Genomic DNA, 26,421 nt, shown 5'->3' with positions numbered 1-26,421 from the left:
CACGGAAGTGCTCATTGGACTCGCATTGGACTGTATAGTACATACAAAATAGAATGATTTTCTCCATTTTAATCAATTTTTTTTTTTCCCCAAAATTTATTTATGATGCCGTTTTCATTACTCTAGTAGCTTTCTTTATATTATTTTCCTTACAACCATCTATAAATAGATGAACAAACAGGTAACATTTCAGGAGTCATCTCACTGCCTCTTCCCACCATTAAAATCCTTCCCCAACCAGATTCTGCCTTTGTCTATATTGACCACGCTCACTGGCACGTGGCTTCCCACCACCACTTGGCTCCGCCTATCGCAAGGCGTGTGAAATGGTGAGAATTACGGCAGTTCCCAAACATTACTAACTGCTAACTTCACAATGCAGCGAGAGGGACGGCATCCTGGCAAGAACAAGGAGAGGACTTCCTGTCCCGTCTTCGAAGAGATACTGAGATGTCAGTCAAAAAGGAGGTGCGTTCACTGGCCGCCTGGGAGAAAACTAGAATCTTCTCTTCAGAAGTTGACTCATATTTTTCTTATTTGCATATCAGAAAACAACTGTAATCAAGGTGCAGTGCCTCAGAGGCAGGTCATTTTAGGTGATATGGGGATGACTTAACCCTTTACCAGCAGGTATTACTGGAGTGAGGAGTAAAATGCTGGTGACAGGTCTATTCTCATATTGCCCACAGTTAAAATATGCAAAAGTCGAATACCTATTAATTACATTATTTCAAAGTCATTAAAACTACATGGCTAACACTATCAACAAAACATAGTATAAAGACATACAGTTTAACGTACACAATATTAAAAATTAGCACTAACGGTGCAGCTGCACACATATGTATGCAGAGGAGGAAGTGTAATGACATATAGATTCAGTATATATTCCCCTATAGTCTCCTTATCATACTCCACTATTATTGTGAGCTCCTAAATACACATTGTGGTTGGCTTGGATAAACACACAACCTATCTAAGAAAAAGCCATTCCGACCAAAAGATGCAAAAATACAAATATATCTTTATTGGCTAATCAAATGATACACAATTTAAAAACAGAAAAACAAGCTGGTCACATGAAAGGTGACAGGTCTATTCTCATATTGCCCACAGTTAAAATATGCAAAAGTCGAATACCTATTAATGAAATTATTAAGTCATTAAAACTACATGGCTAACACTATCAACAAAACATATTATAAAGACATACAGTTTAACGTACACAATATTAAAAATACAAGAGAGGACATAGCCTATACCATTCAATAACTAAATAGTACAGTAAACATTCCATAAGTCATAACTCAACTTGGACACCGTTCATAAAAACTCACTGCACAATCTGATCAGCACAAGCCTTGTCAATCAAGTATAAATTACTTGGAGTGAGATACAAAGCGTTACTTGTGGCCATGATCGCCTTTCTTCTTTCATTGGGCTCTTACTCACTCCTCTCACTCCTTTTCGCTATAATTGTACATTTACACAGCCGCATGCCCGCCCGGCCACTGTGAGCTGGAGAGGAGGAGGTGACCCCTCCATAGAGAAAAGCGGCGTACGGTTGTACACTTTTCTTAGTGTACGGAGCGAAATGGTGTACATGTGTACTGCCGCCAGACCACCATTGCAGCTGTCTCAATTTAAAACATTTGCTACAAAACTAAAAAAAAAAAACTCACCACCTCCATTTTGAAGCCGCTGTTTCAGACACTTATGGCAGTTTTTGACATTCTGCCAAAATTTGTATAAGTTAATTGAGAGAAAAGTCAACTTATAGTGAAATAATTTTCTCAATGGGTTACCCTCACTTTAAATATAGCACACAATTGTTTTTCTACGTCCTCAATCTCCAGTTGTAATGGCTGTATTTGTGGGTCGGGTGTAATGCATATTTTACCCATATCACAGCTGTATGTCCGCAAAGTTGGTCCATGTATAATCCGAGTTTTCCAGGAAGTAAGTGATTGAGCTAGGCCAGCACAGGAAGGCCTTGTGATGGTTTTCCAGAAGCCAAAAACAACCAGAAAACCTAGGAAATCCACATGCAATCCATTTTTTACAGACCCATTGACTTCAATGGAACTATCAGAGCATGTCCTATTTTAGTCTAGTGTTTGACTCAAAGTTTTTCCCTCCTGTTATTTCTCAGCGCTATGACCATTGTTATGTGGCTGTCTCACAGCTTCATGAATTCAGAGCATGTCCTATTCTTACCCTGTTTGTAGTTCAGACAGTCCCATAGAAATCAATGGGGCTGTAAAAAATTTTAAAAACGATTGCACACGGCTGTATTAGGTTTTGTGGCCATTTTTATTGCTGGTTGCTTAATGACCTTAATGGGCTGGCCTAGTCACTAGCTTCCATTAGAATGTGGATTACACACAGACCAACTTTGCAAAAATACAGACATGACATGGGTAAAATTCGGATTACACAAAATAGCCAAATCCCTCTAGCACTATGCACTAATACTGTCCGGACCACAGTAACATGTATATACAAGCATTGGATTCGGATTACACACAGCCCACAAATACGGCCATTATAGACATAGAAAAATAATGATCATATGCAGGTAGCCTTGCTGTGTAAAAGCTCTTTAAAAGGAACCTGTCATCAGACATTGACCTAATAAAACAATACCAGTATATTGTCAAGCAGCTTCTAGATGATGTTTCTTTCACGGCCTAGTGTGGTGGTATCATCCAGAAAATCAACTTTGAAGTGAGACGTATATTTGTTTTATTAAGTCAAGGAGGCGGAGTCAAGTCCATCGCATTATGTCAATCACATGAGAGGAGGTGTTCAGAGGCATGGATATGCTTGACTTCAGTGTTAAACTCTCTGCCTCCGTGACTTTATACATCTAACTTCAAAGTTGATTTTCTGGATGATGGCACCACAGTGGGCCATAAAAGAAACATCTAGAAACTGTTCAACTGCTTCCAAACATGCTGGAAGTGATTTATTAGGCCAATTTCTAATGACAGGTTCACTTTAAATTATATACAGGAATTCCACAGCATTCCTTGTAGTGTTTGATGGTGCCAATCTAGGGTCCCAGACCCAGAAGATGGCACTTGATCCGGTTAGTGTATGGCATACAGCCTAGGTCCGGAGCGGCGGATACCGCTCCTTTCCACAAGTCCAAGAGCGCTTTCTAAGTACAATCCGCATCTGAGGAAGGTCATCCCGGCCAAAACATCATATGTTTAAGTGAATGTGTACAAAAATAAAAGCATTGATTATCTAACCGGATCGAGTGCCATCTTCTATATTTCTACACTTTAAATTATAGGCCAGAAGCATGAAGAGCATTTCCTATGTCCTCATAACAGCACTGAACGAAGCCCAGAGGAACGAGGCCAAGCGGGTCAAACATTATCACACTTATTCCAGGCATCAATGAAGTGAACATTTGTTTCTATTTTATTGTGCCACACAAAGACAAGGTATTTGCCTGCAGAAGCCACAGGTTCTTTAATTATTCTAATATGATGAAAAGTGGGCCAGCACCTCTACGATAAAAAGGCTCAGGCTTATACTGAATTTTTATGACACAGTCTTCATATTTCAAAGTTAAAGCTTAACCATCCTTGCATGATCAAAGTCCCTCTCTCCTGATAAGCTCCTCTCTGCTGTGGTAGAAATAAAGCATGCAAAATACAATTGCAAACGTTACGAGAAAACTAATCAGTCGAGTGTTCACTTGTTCCATTAGTCAAGAGTTGGCCTGGTTCCAATATGCAGGATGGTGGGAAGGGAAAAGAAGAAAAAAAAATCCTCCATTTCCAATTATTTACTGCTCTCCTGATCTAGATATTCTCAAACAGTCTGCTTTCTAAGAAAATGTGTGTTGCGTAGTCTGCTGTCTGGAAATCCTGGGCAGACCACGTGTGCCGTCATATAACTGTCTGATTAGACCTGCCCCAGACTTCCTCATTAATGCATCACATTATTTCACATGTAAACATTGCTGCTTCTCTATTCATTTAAAGTGACACCAACATGTCAGGGGGCTCTCTTCTAGCAACTATTTATCTTCTACACAGGTGCCCTGCAGATACCGGGTGTAGAAGTGCTCTGCCTACAGGATTAAACTGCTGGTTAGGGAGCACATTGTAAACTAGAGTCAGTTAAAGGCTATACAGCCCGACCTATACACAGGCACTGCTCCATTGTGTCAATGACGAGGGAAAAAAAAAAAAAAAAAAAAGTCAAATTACATACATACAAATTAGGTTATCATTTATTAAGAAGCAGACTTTGAACCTTCATTTTGTGTGTTAATAAACACTTTACTATGGATTTTACCTGAATGAGTAACACTAGAGATAGTTAATAGTGATTTGGGGTCAAGCATAGATCGATGGTGCTCAGAATGAAGCTTCCTGTGAGAATGTTATTTACCAAAATCTGAATTCTAAAGGCCTCCTGCACTTGTGCGCAGCCTGTAAAAAAGAGCCAGTGTGTGGGTCCAATACCACAAACTTAATAGCTTGTACGGAAGGGGAGTCCTTGCATTATAACAAAATATGATGCAAGGATTTTTTGTCTGTTGGCTGGACTAATTTGCTGGTACTGTATTAAGGGTTACAGCACTTACACTGAAGTCCAGCCAGCAAACAAGGAAAGTTTTGTAATGTAATTTAAGAGAAAATAAATATATACAATAAGACTACATCTCTTCCTAAGAGCTTATTCACAGGAGGGAAACTATTTTTGGCCAGGTTTTAAACATCCTGGAAGAAGTCCCTGTGTGGTCTGTTTTTTAAGAGACCCATTTACTGTCAGTGGGTGAATATGCTGTGTGAAAACGAATCTGATCCCTTAAAAATACAGGGCTGTGTGACATTACACGACTGTGAACAAAGTTCTTTTAATAAATTCTTACAGCGTAGGATGAACGAGGAGCATACCACCAAAAGAAGGAGTGCAAGATACCGGCGAGACAGCAACTAAGAATACAGCAGAATATGGAGGGAAAGGAAGTAATGGTATAAGTAAAAGGATGGATGACAAAATAGTAAAGAAGGGAGCAAGAAGGATGAAGCAGAATGACAAAAAATTAAGAGACTAGAAGGCCCATCAATAGTCTATAGCTGCTAACAAGTTAAAGTCTATATCCTGGCCAAGGTTTGACGTCAGGGAGGGAGCGCTACTCAGGAAGCACAGGGATGACTCTCCAAGGATTGTGAAAAACATGAAGATAAAGAGAAGGCTCTGTGCAGAGGGAAGGAATTCTCTGTATGTCTGGTATTCCAGCCTGCACCCTCCCCTGCTCCTCTTTTCTCCCTATATGGAGTGTAGCAGAGCCGAGCCGCTTCCTGCTGCCTCATACTGCACCTCACTGTGGTTCTTCACTGGAAAATTCTCAGAAACTCTCTAGGAAACGATTACTGAAACGCAGCCGCCTAAACACAGCAGTGTCGTCTTCCCTAGAACAATGTCTCATACTGCACACAGCGATAACAGGTGCAAAATGACAGACATTTGTTACATCCACAAATCATTAACCGTTTGTAGCAGCATCAGCGCCACCATTATAAAATAGCTATTTTACGGTGAAGACCAGATGTTACATTGCAGTGAATAAGATTTGAAGGTTATGCGGTTTTGGCTATGTTCACATCTGCAGCAGGGGCTCAGTTGAGGTAAATATTGTGTTAAACAATGTACACATCCATGGAGGCCATGAAGTCTCACGTTTGTGTGACAGATCTGGTATTGGATTAAGGTTTTTTTCAAAAAAAAAAAAAATTGAACTACAATTTGTAAGGTGTAGTGCATTTTATACTATAACAGCATGTTAAAAGTCTTACAAAAAACATGTGTATGTGTGACAGGTGTGTTTAGCAAAACACAAAATATGTGACCTCCACCACTGCTTGATGGCTCAGTGGTTAAAGGGGTTGGACAATATTACAAAACTTTACTGGGGTTAGTAAAAGACCCTAACAGGGTCACCTATGCAGTACTTACACTGGTAAGGTTAGTGTAAGGCCTGCCTTTAGGAGGGAGCCATAACAGACCAGCAGAACATGGGACATCACAGTTTCATTACACAAACTTTACCAGGGTTACGCTGCATTCACATTAATGTATGAAAACAACCGTATACACCAGTGGTGGCGAACCTATGGCACAGGTGCCAGAGACGGCACTCAGAGCCCTTGCTGTGGGCACCCAGGCCATCACCCCAGCACACCATACAGTACTTAAAGAATCTTCCTGAAGTTCCAAGCAACTTAAAATATGCTGCTTTCAGTGATATTTAAAGTGATACTTACTTGACTGCTTGGGACTTTAGGAAGAGGGAGAATGTATGGACAGGGCCGAATTATCTTTAGAGGTAATCCTCCGGACCCCACAACTCTCCATGTACAGTGCGACTCAGGAAAGAAGCAAAACTGATTTGATAGTTTTCCCTCCTTCTTTCTACTGTGTTGGTGTCCTCAGGAGGCCAATATGATTGAAAGTTGTTTAAGAACAGGGAGCAATAAGTTACTGCTTTAATTTTTGGTTGGCACCTTGGGATAAATAAGGGGGCTTTGGGTTGCAATTTGGACACTTGGTCGCTAAAAGGTTTGCCACCACTGGTATACACGGATAGCATACGGCCCCATTCATTTCAATGGGTAATACAGTCATCCTAGTGGCCCTATTGCCATATAAAAAAAAAAATATATATATCTCATTTCCCATTTACTTCCGTTCTATATGCCCCATAAAAGTCTATAGGAACGTATAAAATATGGGTTGTATATGGTTGTGCACCATATGCTTCCGAATATACGTGCAGTATCCAGAACCAGTGGAAGGTGCATTTTTTAATCCAGCAAATAGTCAGCCATCCATCATCTGCCAGCCCACCATATGTGCTCCGTACTGTACTGTATGTGCTCGGTGACATACGAGCACATACAGATGGAATAGAGCACGTATATAGAGAGATTCATATAGAACGGAAATACAGGACTGGAGAAATCACACATTTGTGTGAATGCAGCCTAAGGCTACATTCACACACACGCATGTGGGACATACATACGGCCAGTGCCTATATGTCCCCCATACACAGCAATTGGCGCACGGTGCCCTACAGGAGGGGTACTGTACTGCACAAATGCGGCACCGTAACACTTCGTAACCAGGGAAAGATAGGACATTTCCTATCTTTCACTGGAATACGGTGATGTGCGCCATATATTACTATGGAGAGGGGCGGGGTGAGCAGTACGGCGGGCACATGTCAGTGTGAATGGAGCCTAAGGGTGGGTTCTCATCTTTAATTTTTGCATACTGCTGAAATACACTTTTTTCATTAGTGTGCTAGGGCGTATCCATTCCTGTCTGTGGACACCACAGATGCAACCAGTGTGTGTGTTTGTTGTCCTGTGCACCTGTATCCTTTGCCCTTGTTTTTCATGTCCTTTTGGAAAAGATATGCAAAACATATACATTTTTTTGTTGTTTATATGAACGACATATGTATCAATCCTTCCATCTGTTTTCATGCCCTAATAAGGATCAAAATGGCAATGCTGAGTCCAGGGTTTCCTGCTGAATGTAACATATATTAGCCTGCTTTTTGCTTGTTTAAGACTATGGATACGTTCAGCCTGTATGCTGGGAGCTTTATTTTATTAGTCATTGCTCTGGTGTGTTTACATGTGTGTTTTTAGAAGAGTCTATTTGGTGTTAACTAAAAACATTTTGGTAACTGCTATGGGCTAGGGGCAGCAGACCCAGCAGCAGAAAAAAATTTGCTAAAACTGTCTTGTGCGGCAACATTTGAGCTGTCTGAGGTTAGGCAGAATTTCAACCTCTGTACAGCACTGTGTCAATAACAGATTTTTTTTTAATACACACGTAGAGGTCCACTATGCTGAAAATCTGCAGGGGTTTGGTCTGCAGGGATTTTTCTAACCCACAGTGTGTCCCCCACCATATATGGCTTTTTGTTTTGGAAAGGAGTAGGGTCTTCACATTTCTATGCTTTACAAGCTAGTGCCTGTGATAAAAGGCATCCAATATGCTTTTCAGGAGGTAGTTTATTTTCACTGCTGGGTGTTGGAAACATATTTTAGCGATGAAACAAACGGCTTCTATACCTGCATTGATTATCAGAGGCAGATCTGACAGGGCTGTCTGACAAATCAATGCACCAACAAGATTTCATTAGGCCTGCTCCAAAGTGGGATCAATAGTAACAGGGTTCTTGTTTTGTAAACAGATGCTTAGAAAGGTGAGATCAGGACAAAACTCCTATTTAGGTCACTGGGTAATTTTATTCTGCTCTCTCTTTCAGAAAGTGCCTTTCTACAGAATAAGCATTAAACATTTAGAGATCTGACAGCTTCTAGCGACAAGCCAATGCCAGGAGCATTCCAAGGATTAGGTAATGGTACAACAAAGGGTCAATTGTATAACGTGCACCATGAGGGGTAAGGGAATTGGTAACTCTCTGACCCATCCGTATGGCACACAATGTATAAGTATGCCATGAGCATTAGACTGGAGAGCCACAAAGATCCTTATGCCAAGATGCATGGTATCACTGGCTTAGTGCAATTCCAGTAAGACGAATAGAGGAGAATTACAGAATTACGATTATTGTTTAATAGGAAATTTAAGCGTTTATGAATAACAGACAAATCTAGGACCTTTTAATATGTGAACGTTAGAGAGACCCAAGATTTAAAGGGGTTTGCCCATGAAAGAAAATTATCAGACTTCAATCCCCTAGTAATGTTTACACAAAGAATTTTTAACCCCTTACTTTACAATTTTACTCAGTTTTATTGCTGTTTTAGCTCCTATCACTCCCTAAGCTGGTAAGTGTGCGAATTCCACATGGACAGGGACTCTCTAAGCAGACACATTATGATCATTCTATGCCGTGTGCTGACCATGTGGTTAGATTATCAGGGTACAAGGTTTATATACACTTTAATTTAGCTTCTGAACATTCACTAATATATGACACATAGAAAGAGCAGACAGATCTGAAATGAGATGAGAGATCATGAGATCCATATTATACATGGCATTCTCCTCTCTGCTATAACAGCCATTACATACTGTCAGATCTGCTATATGACCCCCTCCCTATCCCCTGGATAAAGATCTTATCTGCCTGTAGCTTGTAGCTTTACACCTTTCCTCACAAGCCCCAACAGGATGTCAGTGTGTGTGTGAGCTCTTGCTGGAATACAAGAGTGGGGGCCAGAGGCAGAGAGGAGCTCAGCTCATTGCAGCGCCAGGCAGGAGAACAATATAAGTCAGAAGATCCAGGGTCGGCTCCAGGGGCAACAAAAATTGTTTATACCAGGACTGATATAATTCCAACCTGTCTCTATCGGTAAAAAGTATTGCCATTATCCCTAAATGGTTCCTTTCAATGACTGCACGGTTACAAAAAATCAGTTTGTAAACTTATAGGCAACTTGCCTGATGGGGGTCATTCACACCAAGTCATTCACATTAAAATCTACTTGCAATTTCTTTCCTCCTTTTTCCTGATTGATAGGCTATGATATGCCGACTGTATGGAGAGCACTGTAACAACATCAGGCACTTAAAGGGGTATTCCTACAAAGACAAGTTTCTTAAGGATTACAAAATAACATTCTCTTATTCACTGCTATTAATAAAAATAAAAATACAGCATTTCACAGATATAATATAATAAAGGGTCAATTGCATAACAAGCGAGGTAAGAGAATTTTTAATAAATATTAGCTCCAGTTGCTCCCATATCATCAGGAGGCTGTACTATCATCTCCACCATTATTACTGAATGTCAGAACCTCTCTCGTCATCGGCAGTAGCGATGGTCTGTTGAGTGCTCCCCTCTGTGGGGAGTCTATGTGGTATACTTCAATGGCAAAAAGTAAGAGACATCCCCTGTCATATACACAAACCAACATAATGGTTGCCAGGAATTTTCAGTAAATAATTAAAGATACACTGACTGTATATACTGGGTACTAAGGATATACTGAACAGGAAAAAAATAAAAATCACCGGAGTGTCTCCAGTTAATGTGGTGATAAGGTACCGTAAGGTCTAAGATTAGCCAGTGGATCCATGTTCTTCATTAGAAAACGCCTTTAACAAACGTATCTCTGGAAAATAAAATATCCATTCTTTGGCACCAGTGATAAACCACCATTGAGGTGAACAATCATGGCAAGGAGAAAAACAAAGAACTACCAAAGAGAAGAGAACAGAGCAGAGGACTACATGCCCTCTTCAGCACACCGGTCTATTCAGACAAGACTGTTCTGTAACTAGAGTGAAGCTGACAATATTTGTAGGTCAAAGTATTCTCCTGAAATTCCAGCTCTCATTTGCTGCAACTGCATTATTTACAGTCACAAAGAGAAGGTGAAAAACAAAAGCGGCCCCTCCCCATTGCTAATCAGAGGAGAGCTGTGAGAACAATGTACACCATTGCAGAGGTATTCAGTATATTCAAGCCATGCTGAATAATTTAGTCCTAAGCCACTCGTGCTTCTACTGTAATAGTAAGCTCAGCGCTGTTGAAGAGCCCAGCTTCACAGTAACACAACACTACCACACATGAAGGCTATGTCTAATAACACATATCATTACACGCACCTTCACGGTACAGAGAAGATCCTTGTCTGCTTACACCAAGTCCTAAACCTCGAGAAACTAAATCTTTACTCAAAGCTCATCAATTATTGAAAGAAATTAACTTTAATATAGATTCAAGAACCACCACAATATTTAGGCTATTTATCACATCTCATTTCTGCCCTCTGTTTTTTAGGATATGTCAAGAGGGATTCCCGAAATATACATACAATGGAGGGAGCATCATATCTCATATACAGCGGGATATGCTCTCCTGCTGAGCCCCTCCCCCTGAAAAACGGGGAGGAGAAACTTCAGGAGCAGCAGGTCATTTGTTCCTGCCAATGTTCAGATGGTTTTCCAACAAAACTGGTCATATATGGTCATCAATGAAAGAACAAACACAGTGTATGTTCAGAAGAGCTTGAGGATGGATGCCATACAGTGGCATCCATTCTACAATTCCTCTAATCTGCTGTGCAGATGCTTTTTTTTCCAGCAGGATGAAAAAGCATGCTCTAGCAGTTTGAGTTTAGCTCAATCTTTGCATTCTAAAGGTTGGATACCACTCCATAAATTTGACATTCTGCAGATTCTCAACATGCTGTGGATCCAAAATGTATTGATAGGATCATTATAAATCCCACCCGCTATGCTGGAACTGTATTACACTGTAGTGCCACCATCATTCACAAAAACCTCCAGGTATGCCTAGCAGACGCTTTAAGTGGGGAGGTGGCTATTTATGTACAGCTTACTCTATTTCCATAGATGTTCAGAAAACATGTCTGACATGGCTGTTTTTAGAAGAAAGCAGTCATGATTTCCAACCTTTGGAAAAACTCAGGAATTCACACTTTCATGTGAAGGCAGCCTTACGGAGTACTCACACAAACGTATGGGGGACGTATGTACAGCCAGAAGCTTGGGACCGTACATATGTCCCCCATAGACGGCAATGGCTGCACGGAGCCACATGTGCGGCACCATACTGCTCCTTACACATGAAAAAGATAGGACATGTCCTTTCCCCGTGTTATGGCCCGTACACGGTGCATCTCTATGTTACGGCCCGTACCCTCTATGGAGTGGAGAGGGTCACCCTTCGTCCTCTACATCACGGCCTTAAACTGCAAGAGATTTATCATCCGGGATAAGCTAGATGGGATAAACTGGGCAGCCTACAGAGGCATCACATTGATCATGCAGGATCAGCATTTTTTTTTTTTAAAGTTTATATTGGAATAGCAATAGATCTAATAAAAGCGACCCAGTGGTTTTCAGTTATGCAAAATCTCCCATATAGGGCATAGAATAATGAATAATACAAACCACAATTACTTGCTTGTATAGGAGAAAACTATGTAATTGACCTTTAGATTAGAAAATTGCTACATGTATACCATATATGGTATCATCTAGTACAAATGAAGTGGAAAAACACATTAGATGTCATGGAAATTGCATATGACTCAACACTTAATGGTCTGTTGATAAAACATTTACAATGCAAGCAAAAAAAAAAAAACGGAATTGAAATTATCCTATGGGAGTGAAAATTCTTGGAAAAAAAAAATTAAAAAAAACCAGAAGAAAAAAAAAGGACCCAATATTAATAGGATATCAGAGTCAAAACTTCACAAAGAAAAGTGTGTAATAAAGTTGCGTGAGAGAAAGGGGATTTCACATTCTAATGTCCTGACTATCCTGACAGTGAGAACACACAGCAGACAGTAGTAAGAAATGAAAGGTCTGCTGCTTGTGATCTTACATCAATTACTTCCTCTGACAAATAATGAGCAGAGCTGTTACTGCACGTGGCGGGACGCCAAGCATCACGCTGACTTGTGATTTCTCCCCTTACTATTACAGGCAGACATTGGAAAAAGCCTCATCCCAGGTAAGTACTTGTATGCAAGTTTTGTTTAAAAACAGTTTTTGAATAATATATCATGTCGGGTACAGTCCTATTCAAGACGGCAGTTTAGCACACACTTGGTTATTTCGGTAAGCCCATAAACTTTAATGAATCAGATCGCTTGACAAGACTGTATTCAAAAGAACGAGATGACTTGGGACAAACATTCCAGTCATCAGCTGGAATCTTTATGGTGAAGAACCCAATTTCTCCTTTCCTGGCACATTGATTATAACAATCATTTTTTTTTTATAGCTTCCCGATTCAACAAAAAATTCTGTAGAACCAAGTTGTTCCAGAAAATGTCAAATCACTGAATGAACCATTTCAAAATGGTCAATACGGTATTATCATAGAGGCATCCCTAACATCAACGCTGTCTATAATGAAGCTTTATTGATATTCCTTGTTCTAATGAATCCAGATCCATTAAAATAGACACAGCTTGTTGCCATTTTAACCTATTCTTTAAATGTACAGTATAATGTGCGAGCCTTGAATTTATGGAATTTTCAGAGAAAAAGAATTCCCTTCTTTGAGATCAATGAGGGTGGGAGGTCAGAGCTGCATCTATTGGTCATTTATGATTCCAGATCTGAATTCCCATTTGAGAACGAACCATTATAAGATCACTTATTTGTTCCCCTCTGCTATGAGCTTTTCTATAAGTAATTTAAAGAAAAGCTACCGTTTGATTTCATGCATCATGAACCAAACATACCTTGCTGAAAAACTATTATTAAATTAAGGACCTTGAGAAAGATGGTTCTCCTGACACGAGTTTTCTGAAGAGACAAGACAGGACTAATCAACCTGAGGGCTCATTCACACTGCCGTCTGCGGGGCTGTACGTCCCCATAGACGGCAATAGCGGCACGGCGGGGATCCGGTGCCACACATTTGTGGCACCGATCCGGGCCGCACACCGTAAAACGATAGAGCAAGCTATTTCCTATGGAGGGAGGAGGGGTCACCTCCTCCTCACCTCCAGCACACGGCGGTTTGCCCGGAGCTGGATCACTCATACACAGCAGCTGGGGGATGGTGTAGCAATTGATTATTCTGCCTGGCAGGGAGAACAGTGATTACATCATCCTCTGGTGTAGTGCATAACTAATGTGAAAGAAAAAGCGCCAAGCCCAGGTACAGAACTGAAAGAGCTTCATTATCGTCATTTTATAATTGTTTTTTCACCAAAACCACTCAGCACAGGGATTAAACAAGATATGTTTCTGCATCAGTGTTAAAAAAAAAAAAAAAAAGGAGAGAAGGCCACAGCAACCAACATGGTTATACCTTTATTCACACAGGCATAGAAAAAAGTGCAACGTTTCGATTCACAATGAATCTTTGTCAAGCATGATTCATTGTGAATCGAAACGTTGCACTTTTTTCTATGCCTGTGTGAATAAAGGTTTAACCTTTTTTCATCATGTTGGATGCTGTGGCGTTCTCTCCATTTTTTGTCTTGGACTATGGATCCTGCACACTAGCACCCTGGGCTGCGTGCATCAAACAAACAGCTTTTGGTAAATAGATTGGTTGCTGTCTTTTTTCTGCATCAATGTAGCTATAGCATTCTCAAGGTATGTTTGGTTCATGATGCATCAAATCAAATGGTAGGTTCCCTTTAATTTAGCATTCTTTCTTTTATATTAATAATTTTATTGTGATATCAATTTTGTAATCATTTCGAAAACAATAAAGAAGCTAAATAAAACAGGGGTGTACATACTTCCTCAAGATGCAACATCAGTGCATGAAGATTCTGTTAAATTCTTCATTTAGGCTACGTGCACATGGCCACAAGCACAAATCAGGGGAGAGTGTGTACAATCTAAACAACCTAACAGTAGGTTTTGGAGTGTGGGAGGAAACCGGAGTACCCGGAGGAAACCCACGCAAACACGGAGAGAACATACAAACACTTTGCAGATGTTGACCTGGGTGGGATTTGAACCCAGGACCCCAGTGCTGCAAGGCAGAAGTGCTTTTTATTACTGGGGAGGGAGGCTGCATGGGGAATTTCATTACTGGTGAATGCCATGACCATTGCATTTCCCACTCTAGGCTCAAGTCAAGTCAATAAGTTTTCCAAGTATTTTGCTGTAAAGTTGGGTACCTCAGCTTATACTCGGGTCGACTATACTCGAGTATATACAAAACTAGGTCTTCAGTTCACTTCATTTCCAAAGTTGGGTTACTTGTATGGAAGGCTCTTTTCTATCATGTATCCTTTATTTTTAATGGCAAAAATGTGAATGTAAACGTACTCACCCATGTCCACAAGCAATATTTCAGGTGTTATAAAATGTTAAAATTGATTAATGGAGGCGCTTAAACTTAACCTAGGAGCAGGGTAGACCCAGCGTGAGTGGACTGATGTGTCTTTTTGTCTTCTAATACAAAAACAGATACAGAAGAAAAACAAAAAAACCTAAAAAAAATTCTTACACAAAATAAAAGGCCTTGGCATTCATATTAGACATCTGCGATCACAGTCACATCAAACAGGGAAATCTTATTTAGTCTTCTTACTGTTTGCTGACATTTAACATTACCGCAGTACAAGCTCCTACAGAAGGTTGACATATTTCTGGGACCTCGCTTTCCCACAGAGCAAATAAAAGAATAAAGCGCTAAAACAAATGTTCAAACCAATATAGAGGAGAAAAAAAACATCACTACTTAGATGACTTAATTAGCCAGAAAACCTAGTACAATACAATACCGAAAATACTTTTCTGACATTTATTTATTGATTTTGAAATGCTATACCTGGTAGATCCACAAAACAAACATATTTCTAATTACTACCCTACAGTAATAATAATATATATTGGCAGGCAAAATGTTCATAAGACAGAACCAAAACACGTGCATGGAAAAAGCTCCACATCTCCTCTGAAGCATGATTAAGGGCACAGGCCCAGGTAACAATGCCCTTTTCCATCTTGCACACAACATGGAGTAAAGCTAAGCCTCTGTACACTCACATTCAGTAGAAATCAACAGCCCCAAAACATCACAAAAAAAAAAAAAAAAAAAGACATAACCAGAACAAAATGGACCACTAAAATATGTATATTACGATATATAATGGCAAATACAGACCTCTTACATTTCAGAATGTAAATAAAAATCAAAGTAGACAAAAGGAAGGAGAGAACGGAAAGAATTAAAATACATTATTATTGTAATATAAATCACCAAACCAGTAGCACAAAAATTCATAATGAGAACTTATGTTCGAAAAGTGTAGCAAAAATTAAAGTGTGTAAAAAAAGCGTGATGCTGCAAATTCTGGGAATTTTGATAACACTATCTAACACCGCGGCGGAGTACAATAGAATTCATGAGGGGGTGGGATTGTGGGTGGGATTAGGGGTGGTGACTGAGCTATGGAGCGAGCGAGGAGATACAGGGAAGAGGCAGCTCTTCGGACCGCCCCCTCATGAATACGCTGGACCGCTTTGCTCCAGCGTTTTTTTTACTTGGACTTGAAGCAGTGATGCTCTGATCGCTGGTACAAGCCCAAGACACTGTACTGCAATACACATGTATTGTAGTGCGGTGTAAACTGCCTGAGCATGCAGATGAATGCGAAGACAGTTGACAGTCAGACCTGGAAGGGATCTGACTGCAGAGACTTCAGGAAGCCGTGGGCACTTGGCAAAACTCGGGGCTGCAATGAAGAATATCAGATCCCCCAGTAAGCGGCACGGTTGTCCGATCCCTAAAAGGTAGAACCCCCTACACGCTGCAGTCATGCCTGAAGCGGTCTCTACGATTGCAGATGTTACAGCAGGGCCTCAGCTGTCATATTCAGCTGACACCCACTGCTTATGGTGCTGGCTCTGCTCGTGAGCCAGTGTAAGAAGCTGGACGTAGAAGTATGTTTGGTCGCTAGAAGTAGCTTTCGGCAAGGACGTACTATTATTTCCAAGTGTGTGTAGGGGGTTAAAAAACTCAATGTAAGCTGCACAAGTGATCGCACCGTGTTAAGAAGTCTATACATTACTGGAGTGAAACGTCCTCTGGTGGTAAAAATCCATCCCGAAAGACCTCCACTTCCAGTGCCGAAACTATACTCATAGCTGGAAATACCACCACGATAATTGAGTATTATTAGAAGTCTGATAAAAGTGCATGAAAGACAACAACAAAAGTTCTTTACCATTGCCCACCTGTATCAGGTAGAAATGCAAATATCCTAGGAGTGCTTAATATTCATTGTTGGTTCAGGTCATTCTGAGGCCCTGTGCACACAGACTACAATGTGTGCCTAATATGTACCTAGATAGTAGTTCATGTATCACCTAAGTGACCTTGGGATTCTTAGAAGAAAAGAATGTTCTGTAATGTTGTATTCTGATACAGTGGCAGAGAGAAGTATATACCATGGACAGCATCTGAGATCCAGACAGCTCATACTTTGCCCATACTTGTATACACCAGGTCCGATCATGCCACAACAAATGAATGAGCCAATGAATGAGTTAACACATTTACACTAAATGTACACAGATAAAACAGTCCATCTAAACTGCTCCACCACCTTTCCTGGATTGTCCCAGTCACTCATCAGTTCGGCACCTGTAGGTTAGTGTTAAAGCGTAAAATGTTTTACAATTTGTCTTACAATTAGAAAGTCATTTTACCTTCAGGGATAATGAAGGATGTGCTCTTATACAAGTCATTGGTGTCCTGCAGCTGTTACATGGTTACAAAGGCATAGCATGACACTGCTAAACATGACGTAGGCCCTGATATCATATGACACTTGTATACAGCCACTGAATAATCATGGGAAATACAAAATGGCCGCCAGGATCCCCCAAGCACCATAAATATGACTTCTTATGCTGCATTTTTTCTTGCCGTAAATACCATGAAGAGATGATGATAGCAATATTAGGCATGAATCCAAAAAAAAGGGGAAAATACATTTTTCCATAGTTTTTTTTTTTACAGATAACATCTGAACAAATCAATGTAATATATATGTACATCTACACACATACCAACATACATATATATCCAATATCCCATGTAAAGTTTTTTTTTTCCTAAGAAAGTTCAGAAGATGCATAAGCATGCTGTAAGAAAACAACACAATAGCAGCACTTACCGGACTCTCGTATTCTCCCCAGACACCAGCCGCACACTTACTGAAGTCTAAACCAGATCCTGAGTTTCAGAGGTTCTAAACCTGAAAGAGACCACAAGGCAAGCTTCAAAACATAGGGAGGGGGATGTCACATTGACTCAGGCACTCATATCCTGCTTCCAAACCCTGACTCACCTCCCCTCCTCTTTCAATAGATCAGTGCTTTGGGTAAACATTTCCAAATATGGGAAACATGACCAAGAAGCTTGTCAAATATCATCTTTCGCTGCTTTTCCCCATTTTGGTACATTGGGGGAAAAAAAAAGAAACAAAAAAGAGCAATATCTGGAGAGGGAATTCCAAGGGTGTGTATGATTAACCCTATGAGACTACGCCGTGCCTGCAGCCCCTATCCTGACATTCCTCACATAACATAGGAATCTCAGCTTTGTAATTACGGGTTTGTACATTGAGGGGACACGCACAAATGTAATCCTAGCTTTCTGTGGATTCCGGCTTTATAGATCCATAGTACTTGTAAGACACAGAGGTCAGCAGAAATAATCCATGTGTTCCTGAAGTTCGGAGTTCATTAGGATCTGCTTACATATCGCTTTGACTACACTCTGTGTATGCATTATAAAACACACAGAGCAAGTAAAGCCACGGGCCTCCATAGACTCACAGTCTACCAAATAGCACACACTTTTCACCAGTACTGGCATTCCTACATTGTGATATATGCACGATTGGCTTTCCTATATAGACAGACCGTATACCACAAAACAGCCATATTATTACAATGGAAAGCAATTGCCAACATGTGCCTTGGTTTTCCTATACAATAGCATACTACAAAAGCTTCACTACTTCCATTAAAATTGGGGCTTATTCACACATGAGTTTTTTTCTCAGTATGCCATCCCCGATTCTCAAGAACATCATAGTGACTCCTTTTAGTAAATCCACTTTGTGTCAGTATTGTAACTGCACATCCCCCCCCCCCCAAAAAAAAAAAAATCAATTCGAATGCAAAACACCTGGTTCCCCAGCAGAAAAAAAAACTGACCGAACATAAATGGCAACAAATTTTTTGGGGACCCATTAACCTCTACTGTCATCTATGCTCCGGAATTGGAAGGGGGAAAAAAAAAAAAAAAAAAAAAAAAAGGACAGGCTTAAAAACTTTTTCCACAAATGGTAGGAAAAAAAAAAGTGGTGAAAAAAAAAAGTAAAATGTGAAAAAGCACACAGTAAAGTCAGTATGCCATCTTTGTAAATCACAGAGAGCAAAAAGACGAATGTGTGAATGAGCCTTTAAGAGGAAATAAAGCAGTCTGGTGCTTGATTGTGTGATCATCAGCAAGTGTGACCACCGATATAATGGCAGAAGCTTTGGCATCTTACTAGTATTTGGGCAAGCGTTAAGGATTAAAAACTGTAGTGACAGAAACCAGCAATAAACCAATGTTCACAAACCTCAATGAACTGAAGAAACACAGGAAAAAAAATCTTCAGGTGCTAAAAGTCCATATAGGTAGAAAATGTTTTTATCAAGCCCTGGTATGTAAAACAACAAATGCATGAGGCCGAGGCAACCGGCTTACATACAGGTCCTACAAAATACAGCCACGAGTGGACTCATAGAAAGACATGGCTAGCATATGTCCAAAAACAAAAGCTATGTGAATGTAGCCCAAGGCCTCATTAACAGAAGTGAGGAGATGTGGAAACTTCTCACCCCTCCTATCTCCATAGGTACTGGGTGGCCGCAACTTAATATGGGTAGGACTAGAACCTACTCTAGTGCAGTGGGCACCAGGTTAAATATTTCTGGTGCACGTTTTAGATGAATCTGGGGCCCCCGCACTGCATCACTTTTTTTTGGGTGCACCTTTAACACTTCTGACGGACTTTGCATGATTAATGTGTTGCATGGTCTGACTGTGCACCAGAACGTCCATTTCAGTGCAGCAGCGACACAAATGTGTCTAAGAAACTTCTTAAGTACCTGTGAAAGCAGTTTGCACTGAAAAGAACGTGCAAAGCCTGAGAGAAAACCGATGCAGGGGCTTTAATAAATCTGGGCCACTGAGCCAATGTAGAGCCACGATGACTTGTGCATACTTGAACTCCTCTCAGCTCCGTCACTTGCTGCTGCTGAACCACCACCATACGTAAGGTACATACAAATAGCTGACAGTAATGATAATTCTGTATAAATGTAACTACTAAACAGCTTGAGCCGATACATTTATACAGTAATATTGACATTCTGCCCCTTTAAGTCAACCACAAGGCTGAGGTTTCCCCCCCGTAAAAAAATAAGTTTGATTAGTTGCATTTTTACGTGGGGCAACAGTTAGCAGGGAGCACATTATATATGTGTTCACTGCTGTTCCTATATACAGATCACACATAACAATGATCTAATGGTAAGAGGCCCATTAAACCATTGGTAATGATCTTTATATGCATACTTGCAGCGAGGATACCCTGCTAATTGCTACTGATAATATTGGCCCCCTGTCACAGTACAGGATATGGCTGTCAGTGTGACAGCACAATCCTGTCAAAGTCTGTGAGCAGGAGTGGACAGAGCCATGTAAACGGGAAGAGCTCCTCACCGCTTCAGTTCATTCTCTGCCACTATAGAAGGCCATGTGACTGGAGCCTGTAGCCAGTAAGGGTGTAGTCACACAGCACTTGCATTGTGTTTGAAACACCATGAAAGTGGCGGGGTTCTGCATAATTGCATCTTCGTTTTCAGTGAAACACATGCAATCAGTAACCAGCAACTGAAAATGCACATGCGATTAGGCTAAGCCACGCTCCCAGACGTTTGCATTGCATTTATAAACCCATTGCAAGCCCATGTGTGATCGCACCCTAACTGAGATCCAGTCACATAAAATTGTATCAGGGCCTGGCCCCAATAGAGGGAGAGAGGAGAAAAGGCCCATGTGGATTTATCTGATTGGGGCTTATTCATGGAGTAAAATTTGCCTGTACTTGTGTTTATGTACAAGTCTAATGTGACTTCTTCCAGAGGGTATAGCAGTATTTATAAAAGTCCTGTTTTAGCCCTTTTTGTCCAGTAGCCAGCAAACCTGTGCGGCTTTACCACTCTATATCCAGAAAATAGCCCAAGACCATACAGCATTTTCTTTTATGATTTACAGTAAGTGTCATACATTGAGGAATGTACTTACCTACTCCAAAGCAGACATGCTATGTCATATGCCAAAGATATAACATTTTGATTCACCTATCCCATTTTCTGCGGGGGGGGGGGGGGCGTTTGGCCAAGGCACGCCTTTCATTTTTATTTTTTTTGCTGCCTTAGCAGTGGCTTATTTTAAATCTGACCTTTGAAGTGAAATGGCACATTATTTTTCCCTCTATTAAGACATGCCTTGTGCTGAGAGGCACCAAACAAACCTAACTGTTGACTTTCAAAAACTAATTTTGTGGTGGCCTTTGACAGGAAGAGTCCAGCCAGACAAGGATTATAACTGTGTGTCTGTCTTTTGTAATTGCTATTTTCTTGCCATGATGATAGAAATGTGATCCGTTCTAAACAGCCGAACCGTCCAAATCCTTCCCTAGGGGGTGTTGTAATATGTTCTATTCATACGATACGATTTGAATTTTATTCTCTAAAAATTGTGACAATAATAATTGGACCCTGCTTCTTGTTAACAGTGGGGTCAATTCTCATGATCAATGGGGGTCCCATGTGTGACCCCTAATGATCATATTATGATACCCTATTCAGTGGATAACAAAAATTCTTGATACAACTCCTGACGAAGGGCTAACATTTTTGTCCAATTTTAAAAAAATTCTTTTAGCATCACAAATTTTTTTTTATATTTCGATTAACAAAACAACTCTTCTCACAAAAAGTAACCCGGTTCCAAGAGGTCCCATTTTGGGTTAACACTTTTTGACCAGTTTTGAGAAAAAAAAAAAAATGGTGAAAGAATTTAATGGGAAAAAAAAAATTATCAGCTAACACTCCAATGGGAATTCATATTCATTGTACAGATTGTTACAGACACAATAATACCAATATGTGAGCTGAATTTGTGTTTTTTAAGCTTTATTAGTAACTGCTATGGAATGGAGGTGTTTATGGGACTTTAATTTTTATTTAAAAAAACATTTAACTTTTTTTTTTTAAACTCTTTTACGGTTTAGACTTTGATTGCTTGTTCAAGCTACTACTGCAATACAATATACATACAGTATTTAGATTTCAGTAACTGAGTTCAGTTAGGTTGGATTCACATCTCATTTTTGACTTATCATTAGACAGGCTCGTTAGGACAGGTCTATGTCTGTCTTTGGAGCTCCACTGCTCATCAGATGCATTAAAGTGGCTTTGGCCCTTTAATACATTTTCTTATGCTCTGTGTGTCCATGTTTTCTTTCAAAAATGCACCAAAAGTCGCAACACTTACACCAGCAGGGGGCTGGAGTGAGTTTGCGACTTTTGAAAAACAAGCACAAGTCATGAATTTGGGCTTTTGCACGTCGTATGTTTACTATAGATGTGCGAAGATAGTCCCGTGTGACTTTTAACATTGAAAAGTTGCAAAAAAACCCTCTATGTGACTATTTAAGCCAAAAAACGAAGCAAAACCATTGATAAATTTCCCCCAGTATATGCATTGACATATACTGGCAAACTGAGACATAGATGTTGCCTCCGTCTAACCAGTATACGACGCCTCCGCTACTTACTACCACTACCTACTACCACTGTTGCAGTTGTACACTGGGGTCCCTGGCCAATGTATCCCACTGTACAAGCATACATTGGGATAAGTATGTGCCATACGTTGTAAATAAACGTTGAAATTCCCCTGACGTGTCCTCTAAACATATGGCACAAAACGAGATATGAGCCCTTGGGTACACATCGAACCAGGCCATTAGGGCAAACCCAAACAGAAAAAAATAAAAATGGCAGCAATCCAGACAAACGAAGAAGACAGACTGTGGTCTTTATTCATTGGGACGTTTCAAGCATCTTGAAAAAAGTTGTTGTCAAAACATTGCATGGAATAAAGACCACAAACTTTCTTTTTTGAAGACTATTTGTCTGTAGTTCTGCTATTTTTCTTTTTCGCCTATATCGATAGGGAAATGTAAATGATCTATATAGATTTAATGGTTACATTTTTTATGTGGCATATATGCAGCTGAAAAGCAGCACAGAAAACAAATTATGGTTTGAAATCAGATGCAATTACCAGTGGATAGGAGATAACAATAATACTTTGTACAACCCCTTTAAATGGATGGCCCTGCAAATCTGCAAATATGGCCAAACAAAATCATCAATATCTACTGTAAGTCTCAGGCCCCTTACACATGGCTGCGTGCTCAGCTGGGCTGTATGGAGCACTCCTCCGGCCTCCCCTCTACATAGTAAGCCGGGCACTGCTCTAACACTACAGTGTGCAGTACGGCCACACAAATAGATTGAAGTGAATGTGGCCGTGTGCTACCATACTAAAACACTTCAGTAAGCCTGTGACCGTAAAAAGGTCTGTGAGCAAAGGGCCTAAGGAACTTTTACCACAACAGTGATGTTTTATCCATTTGTGTGCCAAACAAAAGCGCAAATATGGACATGCCACTTTTTTGTTGCAAAAACGAGTACATCAGACTTATGATAAATCCACCCATATTACTGTACCATGTACTACTGTATTATGCAATAACTTTCTATTGTTCCGCCTATCTGGCAGATATCAACTACAACCAGATTATTTCTATATAAACTGATCATGGGATAGCTTGACTTGCTGTATAATAAAAATCTTAGCTATGACAAGTATTTGAGGTATGCAGGCTAAGATGTTGTGTAAAAAATGCTTAACACAGAGAAATAAAGGATCTGTGCCATATACAAAATAACAGAATGCGTTCCCATGCCCAAGAATTTACTTAAAGTGATTTTCCCACGCCAGACTTTCATCCACTGAAAAAGGCCAGAAAATTTGGATAAAAACCATTGGGCCATTAACTACTAACTCTCTGAACAAGACAATATCACTTTTAAAAAATTCCATGATGGGAGACATATGTTTTGGTACATCAAAAACATGGCCAGCCTTGCTCCACAAGAGATGTTCTTGGTTACTGCCTCCTAGCTATGGCAAACAGAGAAAAGACCAAGCTTTATGATCCTTTATATAACTACATATGGAGAGGACTAGACTTATCTAGACACATATGGAGGGGCTTAACTAGAGACACACAAGTCTAGGGCAACATTTTTTACGCAAAACCACCTTTTCTCGTGCCCATCATTATGGTACAGCAACTCACATGCCCCAAAAATCTGTATGTATTTTAGAAAAAGCAAATCAATCTTTTGTAACAAGGCATCTTAAAGGGTTTGACCCAAGTAGTTAAAGGAAATCTACCATTTGATTTGATGCTTTATGAATCAAACATGCCTTGAGAATGCTGTAGCTACACTGATGTAGAATAAGATCTTGGTTAATCCCTGAGCCGAGTGGTTTTTCTGAAAAAACTATTATAAAATTTTGATAATGAGGCTCTGACGCTTCTGTGCCTGGCTCAGCGCTTCTCCTCTTACCCTAATTATGCACTGCTACAGGAATTGTTGTAATCACGGTGTTGTCCCCGACAGGCAGAAGTAATCAACCGCTGCCCCATCCCCAGGCCGCTGTATGCGAGACATCTAGCTCAGGTTGATGAGTTCTGTCTGGATAGTTCAGAAAACTGTGTTTATGAATGGCAGACTGCATGCAACCCAGCAGGTCCAGAATTTTGTAATTGTTTTTTGAGCAAAACCACTCGGATCAGGGATTAAACAAGATATATTTGTGTAGCTACAGTATTCTCAAGGTATGTTTGGTTCATAATGCATTAAATCAAATGGTAGATTTCCTTTAAGAATCTCCTATCCACAGGATAGGGGATAACTAGCTAATCAGTGAGACTGACTGCTAGGATCCCTACCATCACAACAATGGGATCCCTAGCTCTCCAGGGAACAAAGATCCTGTTCTCACTAATGGGTGGAGCAGCTGAACGAGCATGAGCTCTTCCGCTACATACAATTGTATGAGAATGACTAGTCAAGCACAGCGCTCCGACCACTCCCATACAAAGCTCATTTGTATAAAAGGTATACACCTTTATAACATTGTGGGTATATCAGTTGTACAGAGGGACTTCTGTAGTATCCAACAGCTCTTAGTGCAGATGCAATGACGGCTGACAGAGGGTTCCAAAAAGCCAAAGCCAAACTGATGCAAATATGCCATGGAAAACTGACATTGACAGTTATACACTGCAGATTTTGACAGCTGTAGTGTGAAAGTAGCCTTAGTCAAAGCAGACGGAAAGGGGCTAAGGTGCTTCTCAGCAAGAAAAGCAGAAAGGAAGAAAAATCCACCCTCAGCATGTGCAGCCGTCCTGGAATTTAAAGGAAATGATGCATTATCCATGGCTGTATTAATAGCATTTGTAAAATTATATATATTTAACATTTTTAACAAACAAACACACTCAGTTACACAATGAACAAAACGAAAAGGAATCCCAATCCCCCCTCCCTCTTCCCTTCAGCAGACAGATAGGAGCCCGATTTTCATCATTATACAGATACTAGTCCTTAAATCTGTATGGAGCATATCTAGACAGTAGGGGACATATCACAGTCTTATCGCAATTATTTGGTAAACCTGAAGTGGTAACATGTCTTTATACCCTCAGCATCATTAGTTGGTCATGAGAACTAACTTAGAAATCCACCAGTGATCTACTCAAGATTCCTGCCGTATCCAGCCACCTTCCCCAAGGATTTTCAATTTTTTTTCAGACATTTAAGTATACCCCCCATTCCAACCTAATTATGTTGTTAACTTTATTGATATTTTTTTGCATTGGTCTGAATCCAGCGAGCCGCTATAGACTTGCGCACTAGGTTTAGTACATAACAAGATGGCTCCTTCTATGGTGTCTGTGTCAATCAGACCTAGCAGGCAAAACCTCGGGTCCGGCTCCAGATCCACCGACAGTACTCTACGGATCTGGTTCAGTAGCCGTTTCCAGAATTCTTCCAACTCCCTACATTCCCAAATCATATGTAGTATCTTGGCATCTGGAACCGAACACCTGGGACAACAAGGGCGCACTCCTATTTTCTCGGTGTCTAATACACCCTATGTAGAAAATGAATCTGGGATAATCGGTGGGCCTCTGACGGGGACAATAATGATATTCCCTCCAGAACCGCTTCCCACTGGGAGTCTGAGATTTCCCCTATATCCACATCCCATTTTTTTTTATAGTGAGGGGATATTCTTTCAAATATTCCTCCAATGAGGTTAGAATAAATATTGGAGATAATTCCCCTATTCGGATCCCCTCCCACTGCTAGTTTGAATACACAGTGACTTGAGGTCTGGATAATTCCATCTCCGATTGTCTTTTTGTATGCATGCCTTAATTGGAGAAATTTATAAAAATGTGTATGTGGCAAGTTGAAGGTTTCATTTGCATAATTTTTAAAGCCTATTTATTGGTGAAAACACGGGCATAATAAGCTTAAAGAAGAGTGAATCCTGCCAGAGGGGCACACGGCAGCATGTAAGTGTGCTTGGTTTACAATCCTTTGATCCTGGTGGTACTAACAATATATACATGGTTAAACAGATCTCCAGGGCAGCTACCTGTCTGCACCGGAAAGTATTATGCAGTGGCTTGTGGGCCTGATTGCAATTATAATAACAGC

The 26,421-nt window shown here is 40.3% G+C and overlaps 1 protein-coding gene across 6 annotated transcripts in view; it reads right to left on the bottom strand.

Annotated features, from left to right (window-relative positions):
• The window catches only part of LPP (LIM domain containing preferred translocation partner in lipoma), a 175,503-nt gene that overhangs the window by 135,897 nt on the left and 13,185 nt on the right, over positions 1-26,421 (bottom strand). For 4 of the 6 annotated variants that reach the window (XM_072142548.1, XM_072142549.1, XM_072142550.1 and 1 more), the window contains exon 2: positions 17,658-17,738. The exons of the other annotated variants lie outside the window; for them this stretch is intronic. The gene's annotated coding sequence lies outside the window, so the exon portion shown is untranslated. The remainder of the gene's footprint in view (positions 1-17,657; positions 17,739-26,421) is intronic. 6 annotated transcript variants of the gene reach the window in all.

The sequence above is a fragment of the Engystomops pustulosus genome, chromosome 3, assembly GCF_040894005.1.
Source record: "Engystomops pustulosus chromosome 3, aEngPut4.maternal, whole genome shotgun sequence".
NCBI lineage: Eukaryota > Metazoa > Chordata > Amphibia > Anura > Leptodactylidae > Engystomops > Engystomops pustulosus.
Note: the sequence above shows the minus strand (reverse complement) of the source record. Positions and strands in the feature narration are given on the sequence as shown.